Genomic DNA, 10305 nt, shown 5'->3' with positions numbered 1-10305 from the left:
GGACGGATCTGTCCGTTTCTGTATAGATTTCAGGGAGGTCAACAAAATATCCACTTTCGATACCTATCCATTGCCCCGCGTCGACGAAATGGTCGAACGTATAGGGAAGGCACAATATATCTCCACGCTAGACCTCTGTAAGGGGTATTGGCAGATCCCCCTCAGAGAAGAGGACAAAAAAAATACAGCCTTCTCCACCCCTGATGGCCTATATCAATTTCTGGTCCTACCTTTCGGTCTTCATGGCGCCCCAGCCACGTTCCAACGGGCCATGAATACAATCTTACGGCCTCATTCACTATATGCAGGCGCGTATCTTGATGATATTGTCATCTACAGTGACCACTGGACCCAACATCTAGAGCACCTTCAACAGGTCATCACCTCCCTGGGGAAGTATGGTTTCACCATAAATCCTGCGAAAACCACTCTAGCCACCCAGACTGTTAAATATCTCGGTTACCTCCTGGGTGAAGGGTTAATAAGACCTCAAGAGAGTAAAATTGAAGCCATCCAATCCCTCCCTTTTCCTCAGACCAAAAGAGACCTCCGTGCTTTCCTAGGGCTATTGGGGTACTACAGACGCTTCGTACCCAACTTCTCCCAAAGAGCAGCGCCCCTCACAGACCTTTTAAAGAAATCCGTGAAAACGGACGCCTTTCTTAGGACGCCCACAACCGTCTTGCTACAGGCGTTTTCCGATCTGAAAAATGCTCTGACCTCCCATCCTGTGTTAGTAAGCCCTGACTACACCCTACCCTTTATACTACAGACAGACGCCTCCGAACAAGGACTCGGGGCGGTCCTATCACAAAAAAACTCTCAGGGTGACGAGAAACCTATTCTCTTCCTAAGTAGGAAACTGTTCCCATGTGAAAAAAACTATGCCGTGGTAGAGAAGGAAGCACTTGCCATCAAATGGGCCGTGGAAAGCCTCCGGTATTACTTAGAAGGGAGACAATTCACCATCTATACCGATCATGCTCCCCTCGAGTGGATGGCTCAGAATAAAGGGCTCAATGATCGAGTCCTTCGCTGGTTCTTGTCCCTCCAACCCTACCACTTCACAACCGTACACAGGAAGGGCTTAGAACAAGGTAACGCTGATTATCTGTCTCGATACCCTGTTTCCTCACCGGGTACAAGAAAGACAGCTAGGGGAAGGGAATGTGATCCTGCTCCTCGGGACACCCGACCCCGAGTCAACCCCTCACCTCTGTTGCCACCTCGCCCCGCATCATGCCCGAGTAGACGCAAAGGGTCCCCAACAACGGCGTCCATGACGACCGAAATCCCGCCCCTCTTTCCCATGCAGGATCCAATCCAGTGGAACGAGGAACCGGAAGGACTATCCTACGACCCCGGAAGTCCCGCCTCCCTACAGCCGACCGGAGACAGAAAAGACGGAAGGAGAGAGACTGACGCGGTCGAAGGATCGTGGCAGGAGCTTTCGGCTAGAGCGGCGACGGACGGAGAAGACGGGAACGGCGACAGCGAGGAGTGGACCGAAGAGTGGTGGAGTCCCACGGAGGTGGCTGAAGAGCGGCCGTAACTCGGACGAGAGTTACGGCGGAGCGCGTGAGTACCAGCTCCACTTACGAGCACATTAGGTGCACTGTGTACATAGTAGGAATCCCCTCTCGTTGTAAATTTGTTCCCCCACTATCCTAGGCACGTCACCATTAGGCACTAGGCAGTTTGTATACAGACATCCACCAGGCACTGTATAAAGAGCACCCCTCTCCCCACCACCCTGTGCACTTCTTTTTCTTTCCCATCCTCGACTCTTGCACTTCTTTTTCTTTCCCATCCTCGACTCTTGCCCGTTCCTCCCTCCACCCGTACCTCCCTCACTCCCCTTTCGTTTCCTCACACGACCGGGTAACGGTGACGGGATCGGACCACGAGTCCAAATTACTAACGGCTCCCATTTCTTCTCTTATTGCCCTCCGAGGTGTTCTCCGACCACCCAGAGACGGCTACACGCAAGACCCGGACGCCCATCTACCCCTCGGAAGACTTGGAAGAACAGAGAAGAAGACACACACCCGGACCGGCATTGGACCCGACCTCTTCCTTTGTCACCGCAACCCACTGTGCATAAACTTAATAAAACACTATCGCTCACTATATCCGGCCTCCTCGCCTGATTTTCCAGTCCGCTGTTCACCCACGATCACAGAGGGCATGTCAAATTCAAGGGGAAACATTGCAAATTTAAAAAAAACTGAAGGCTAAAAAATATCCTTAGCCTTAATATGTTATTTGGTTTTAGGTGGTGGATACTCCCTCTAGTCTGGTTAGTGACTAGCAGCCAATCTTGGGTGCTACTGGTTACAGCACATTCTCCCTTTGCTCTATAGCATTTTGTATTTCACATTTAGAAAACATTTGAAATGGGTAAGGAACGAGACATTTCCATATTGGTTAAGTGAACACAATATTTTTTTCTATCAATGTGTACCAATCTTTGGGGCACATTAGGATGGCGGGCGGACTTCCCATCGCAAAAAGAGACAGCCCGCCATAAGGGCGGGGGTCCCATCAGGGACATTAGGATGCGCCTGCCACAGTGACGGGCACATCCAGCATTCCTGTCATTGTGGCGGGTGGTGCAGTCTGCACCGCCCGCCACAATGCCAGGAAGGCATGCTTTGCACTTCCATGCACAGCATGGCTGGCACCGCGGTGCCTACCACGTAGTGCATGAAACTGCTGGGGGGTACCATAGGTACCCCCCATGTGCACCCCCACCCCAAGAATTCCCGGGGGCCCGCTACGGCACCCCAATGTTGAAAAACGCCTACCTTTCTGTGGCGGCACATCCCTGCCCTCAGTAATATGGATGGCGGTGTCTACCAGACACTGCCACCATATAAACTGCTTTTCCGCACGGTAGGCAATCGGGCGGATTGCCTACCGGTGGAAAACCGGCAGACGGTCTTCCCGTCCGCCGGGGTCCCCCCGCCATGGTAATATGGCGGGGGAAACTTAGAGGCGGCCGGTGGTTTTTGTCGGGCGGATCGCCACCGCCATACGGGCGGTGGTGATCCGCCTGTTATCATAATGGGCCCCTATGTGTTTTCCAATATTGTTTTGTATGGGGGTAGCAAACAAAATTGCTCATAGATTAATATATCTTTGTCCCCACTTTTCAAAGGTTTCCTTTTAGCCACTGACCAGTGGCCTTTTATTTGTTAGACGCCTACAGTCTTGATATAATTTCACAGATTTCACATCTGGTTCTTTTGGAGTATACCAAATATAATGGCCTGTACAGCCTAAAATATTTGGTAGCCCCTATTTTTCTGAGGATTTAATTTGCAAGGATACAATTTGGCATGGCCTCATGTTGGCTCCACAAACACATTACGTTTCCTACCATATAGAATCCTTGCTTGAGTTCTCCAACATCTTTACCGAAAGTGATACCACATATTACAGCTCATGCATTTCTGTAAAATCTGATTTCCCCGACTTTTCAACTGACGTTGCCTTTTATTTGAAAGCAGACTGCAGTATCTTTTCATATTTGTGATTTCATTCGGCAAGTTTTCACATCAGGGTCCTTCTGGGGATATTAAATATAATGCTTTACAAGGGTTGTAATATTTGGTGCTCCCTATGTTTCTCGAGTTAGAGATTACCAGGACTCAATTTGACATGACATACTTTGGGCTAGATGAACACAGTATATTCCTTCCAAATAGCACCCTTTACTGTGTTTTCCAACATCTTTTACTGTGTGGATATCAAATATTACTGCTCCTGCATTGCTGTAATTTCTGATATCCCCTACTTTTCAATGGTTAGCTTTTAGCCAGTGATGAATTCAAGTTACCTTTTATATGATAAAAGATTACACTAATTCTTTGCATTTTTCATTTGATTCCACAAGCTTTCACATATGGTTCCTTTCGGGAATACCAAATATAACGCCTTGTTTGGGCTATAATATTTGGTATCCCTATATTTCTTGGGTTAGAGCTTACCAGGATTCAATTTGACATGGCATTCTGTGGATAAAGTATTTTCCTGCCAAATAGCACCCTTCCCTGTGTTTTCCATAATATTTTACTGTGGGGATACCACATATTACGGCTTCTGCAGTGCTGTAATATCTAGAATCCCCAACTTTTCAAGCATTACCTTTTAGCCACATAGCAACTTAAATTGCATTTTATTTGCAAGCAGACTGCTATATCTTTTCACATTTTTTATTTCATTGTGCAAGCATTCACATCTAGTTCCTTTGGAGGATACCAAATATAATGTCTCATAAGGGCTATAATATTTGGTATCCCTTATGTTTCGCAGGACAGACCTTACCAGGATTCCATTGGACATGACATTCTGTTGTCTGGGTGAACAAAGTATTTTCTTGCCAAATGGCATCCTTCCCTCTGTTGTCCATATAATTGTACTATGGGGATACCAAATATTTGGGCTCACGCAATGCTGTACTATCTCGCCTCCCCTACGTTCCATGGGTTACCCTTTAGCCATTGACCACTTGAAGTTGCCTTTTATTTGATAGCAGTATCTTTTCTCATTTTGTTCATCATTCCATACGAATTTACATCCAGTACGCTTAGGGGATACCAAATATAATAGCCTATACAGCCTATAATATTTGGTATCCCCAGTGTTTCTTGGGTTAGAAGTTACCAGGGTTCTGTTTGACATCGCCTTATGTTGGCTGGGAGAGTTCAGTATTTCTATACCAAATAACATCCTTCCTTTTGCTTTCCAACATCATTTATTAAAGGGATACCAAATATTATGGCTCACACATTGTCATAATATCTTGTATCCCCTATGTTTCACGGGTTACCTTTTAGCCATTGGCCAATTGATTTTGCCCTTTATTTGATAGCATACTACAGTATCTTTTCACATTTTGTACATCATTCCACAAGTTTTTGCCTCCGGTACCCTTAGGGGATACCAATTATAATATCATTTACGGCCTATAATATTTGGGATCCCCAACGTTTCTCTGGTTAGAAGTTACCAGGATTCCATTTGACATCGCATTATGTTGGATGGAGGAGCACAGTGTTTCTATACCAAATAGCACCCTTCCTTTTGCTTTCCAACATCATACACTATGGGGATACCAAGTATTATGGCTCACGTATTGCTGTAATATCTCGTATTTCCTATGTTTCATGGGTTACCCTTGAGCCATTGGAAAGTTTAAATTGCCTTTTGTTTGATAGCAGACTATAGTATCTTTTCACATTTTGTACATCAGTTGACAAGATTTTGCATCCGTACCCTTAGGGGATACCAACTATAATAGCTTACATGGCCTATAATATTTGTTATCCCCAGTGTTTTTTGGGTTAGAACTTACCAATATTCAATTTGACTTCGCCTTATGGTGTATGTGGGAACAAGGTATTTCTATACCAAATGGCACCCTAAATTTTGCTTTCCAACATCATTTACTGTGGGAATTCCAAATATTATGGCTCATGCACTGCCATAATATCTCGTTCTTCCTATGTTTCATAAGTTACCCTTTAGCCATTGACCAACTGAATTAGCCTTTTATTTGATAGCAGACTACAGTATCTTTTCACATTTTGTACATCATTCCACATTTTTTGCATCCTGTACCCTTAGGGGATGCCAAATATAATAACCTATACGGCCTATAATATTTAGTATCCCCGGTGTTTCACGGGTTAGAAGTTACCCAGATTCAATTTGACATCGCATTATGTTGGATGGAGGAGCACAGTATTTGTATACCAAATAAAACCCTTCCTTTTGCTTTCCAACATCATTTACCATGGGTACATCAAATAATATGGCTCATGCATTGCTGTAATATCTCGTATCCCCTATGTTTCATGGGTTACCCTTTAGTTATTGACTAGCTGAAATTGCCTTTTGTTTGATAGCAGACTGCAGTATCTTTTCACATTTTTGTACATCATTCCACAAGATTTTGCATCCGTAACCTTAGGGGTTACCAAATTTAATAGCCTATACGGCCTATAATATTTGGTATCCCCAGCGTTTCTCTGGTAAGAAGTTATCAGGATTCAATTTGACTTCGCCTTATGTTGGATGCGTGAGCACAGTATTTCTATACCAAACAGCACCCTTCCTTTTGATTTCCAACATTATTTACTAAGGGGATACCAAACATTATAACTCACATATTGTCATAATATCTTGTATCCCCTATTTTTCATGGGTTACCCTTTAGCCATTGACCAATTGAATTTGCTTTTCATTTGATAGCCGACGACAGTATATTTTTATATTTTGTACATCATTCCACAAGATTTTGGATCCAGAACTTTTAGGAGATACCAAATATAACTTGATATAATTTGACATTGCCTTATGTTGGATGGAGGAGCACAGTAGTTTTATACCAAATAGCACCTTTCCTTTTGCTTTCCAACATCATTTACTATGGGGATACCAAATATTATCGCTCACACATTAATGTAATATCTCTTATCCCCTATCTTTCACGGGTTTCCCCTATAGCCATTGACTAGTTGAAATTGCCTTTTGTTTGATAGCAGACTACAGTATCGTTTCACATCTTCCTACATCATTCCACAAAATTTTGCATCAGTACCCTTAGGGGATACAAACTATAATAGCCTTTACGTCCTACAATACGTGGTATCCCCAGTGTTTCCAGGTTAGAACTTACCAGGATTCAATTTGACATGGACTTTTGTTGGATGGGTGGGCACAGTACTTCTATGTCAAATAGCGCCCTTCCTTTTGCTTTACAACATTGTTTACTATCGGGATACCAAATATTATGGCTCATGCCTTGCTGTAATATCTCGTATCCCCCACGTTTCATAGGTTACCCTTTAGGCATTGGCCACTTGATATTGTCTTTTATTTGATAGCAGGCTACAGTATATTTTCAGATGTTTTACATCATTCCAGAAGATTGTACGTTTGGTTCCCTCACGGGATACTAAATATTATGGCTCACTCATTGCTGTAATATCTTGTATCCCCTATGTTTCTTGGGTTACCCTTTAAGCATTGACCACTTGAAGTCGCCTTTCACTTGATAGCAGACTACAGTAACCTTTCATATTTTTTACATCATTCCTCAGGATTTTACATCTAGATCCCATTGGGAATACCATACATAATGGCTTATACCGGATATAGTATCTGGTATTCCCTGTGTTTCTGGGTTTAGAACTTACTAGTAATCAATTTGACATGGTCTTATGTTGATTGGATGGGCACAGTATTTCTATGTCAAATAGCACCCTTCCTTTTGCTTTCCGACATCGTTTACAAAGAGATACCAAATAATATGGCTCACGCCTTGCTGTAATATCTTGTATCACTTACGTTTCATGGGTTACTCTTTAGCTTTTGACCACTTGAAGTTGCCTTATTTGTTATAGCAGACTACTGTAACTTTTCACATTTTTCATTCAACAAGATTTTACATCCGGTTCTCTTAAGGAATACCAAATATAATGGCCTAAACCGGCTATAATATCTGGTTTCCCCTGTGTTTCTTGGTTTAGAATTCACCGGGATTCAATTACACATGGTCTTATGTTTGATGGCTAAGCACATTATTTCTATGCTGATTATAACCCTTCCTTTTGCTTTCCAACATCATTTACTATGGGGATACCAAATATTATAGCTCCCAGGTTGCTATAATATCTTGTATCCCCTATGTTTCATAGGTTACCCTTTAGCCATTCACCAGTTGAAGTTACCAATTATTATATAGCAGATTACAGTATCTTTTCAGATTTTGTACATCAATCCCACAAGATTTTCCAGCTGGTACCCTTAAGGGATACCCCATATAATGGCCTATACCAGCTAAAATATCTGGTATCCCTGTGTTTCTGGGTTTAGAATTTACCAGTATTCAATTTGACATGGTTTTATGTTGGATTGATTAGCATAGTATTCCCACAGCAAATAGCACCCTTCCTTTTTCTTTCCAACATCGCTTACAATGGGGATACCATATATTATGGCTCAAGCATTGCTGTAATATCTTGTATCCCCTACATTTTATGGGTTACCCTTTAGCCATTGACCACTTGAAGTTGTGTTTTACTTGATAGCAGACTACTGTAACTTTTCACATTTTGTGCACCATTCCTCAAGACTTACCTCTGGTTCCCTTAGGGTATACCATATATAATGGCCTATACCGGCAATAATATCCGGTATCCCCTGTGTTTCTGGGGTTAGAACTTACCAGTATTCAATTTGACATGGTCTTATGTTGGATGGATGGGCACAGTATTTCTATGGCGAATATCAACCTTCCATTTGCTTTCCATCATCGTTTACAATGGGGATACCAAATATTATGGCTCACGCATTGCTGTAATATCTTGTATCCCCTATGTTTAATCGGTTACCCTTTAGCCATTGACCACTTGAAGTTGCCTTTTGTTTGATAGCAGACTACAGTAACATTTTACATTTTTTACATCATTTCATGAGATTTTACAACTGGTTTGTTTAAGGGATACCAAATATAATGGCTTATAACGGCTATATTATCTGGTATCCAGGTGTTCCTTGGTTTAGAACTTACTAGGATTCAATTAGACATGGTCTTATGTTGGATGGGTGAGTGCAGTATTTCTATGCCAAATAGCACCCTTCCTTTTGCTTTCCATCATCGTTTAGTATGGGGATACCAAATATGATGACTGATGCATTGCTGTAATATCTCATATCCCCTATGTGTCATGGGTTACACTTTAGCCATTGACCACTTGAAATTGTCTTTTATTTGATTGCAGGATACAGTATCTTTTCACATTTTTTACATCATTCCACAAGATTGTGCGTACAGATCCCTTAGGTGATATCATATATTATGGCATATACCAGCTATTGTATTTGGTATCCCCTGTGTTTCTTGGGTTAGAATATACCAGTATTCAATTTGACATGGTCTTATGTTGGATGGGTCAGCACAGTATTTCTATGCCAAATATCACTCTCCCTTTTGCTTTTCAACTTCGTTTACTATGGGGAGACCAAATATTATGGCTCATGCATCGCTGTAATATCTCTTATCCCCTACGTTTCATGATTTGCGCTTTTGCCATTGGCCAATTGAAGTTGTCTTTTATTTGATGGAAGACTACAGTATCTTTTCAGATTTTTCACTAATTCCACAAGATTTTACATCAGGTTCCCATAAGGGATACTAAATATTATGGCTCACACATTGCTGTGATTTCAAGTATCCCCTACATATCATGGGTTACCCTTTAGCCATTTACCACTTGAAGTTGCCTTTTATTTGATAACAGAGTACAGTAACTTTTCACCGTTTTTTACATCATTCCACTAGAATTTACATACGGTCCCCTTAAGGGATACCAAATATAATGGCCTACACCGGCTATAATATGTGGTATCCCCGGTGTTTCTTGGTTTAGAAATTACCAGGATTAAATTAGACATGGTCTTACATTGGAGGGGTGAGCACAGTACTTAAATGCCATATAGCAACCTTCCTTTTGTTTTCCAACATCGTTTACTATGGGGGTACCAAATATTATGGCTCACCCATTACTGTAATATCTTGTATCCCCTACGTTTCATGGGTTATCCTTTAGCCATCAGCCACTTGAAGTTGTCTTTTATTTGATGGAAGGCTACAGTATTTTTTCAGATTTTTCACATAATTCCACAAGATTTTACATCAGGTTCCCATAGGGGATACTAAATATTATGGCTCACACATTGCTGTGATATCATGTATCCCCTACGTTTCATGGGATATCCTTTAGCCATCGGCCACTTGAAGTTGTGTTTTACTTGATAGCAGACTACTGAAACTTTTCACATTTTGAGCACCATTCCTCAAGACTTACCTCTGGTTCGCTTAGGGTATACCATATATAAAGGCCTATACCGGCAATAATATCCAGTATCCCCAGTGTTTCTGGGGTTAGAACTTACCAGTATTCAATTTGACATGGTCTTATGTTGGATGGATGGGCACAGTATTTCTATGGCGAATATCAACCTTCCATTTGCTTTCCATCATCGTTTACAATGGGGATACCAAATATTATGGCTCAAGCATTGCTGTAATATCTTGTATCCCTTATGTTTAATCGGTTACCCTTTAGCCATTGACCCCTTGAAGTTGCCTTTTGTTTGATAGCAGACTACAGTAACTTTTTACATTTTTTTCATCATTTCATGAGATTTTACAACTGGTTTGTTTAAGGGATACCAAATATAATGGCTTATAACAGCTATAATATCTGGTATCCCGGTGTTTCTTGGTTTAGA

Source organism: Lissotriton vulgaris, unplaced genomic scaffold, assembly GCF_964263255.1.
Source record: "Lissotriton vulgaris unplaced genomic scaffold, aLisVul1.2 SCAFFOLD_977, whole genome shotgun sequence".
NCBI classification, from domain to species: Eukaryota; Metazoa; Chordata; class Amphibia; order Caudata; family Salamandridae; genus Lissotriton; species Lissotriton vulgaris.
This window is presented reverse-complemented; position numbering follows the sequence as displayed.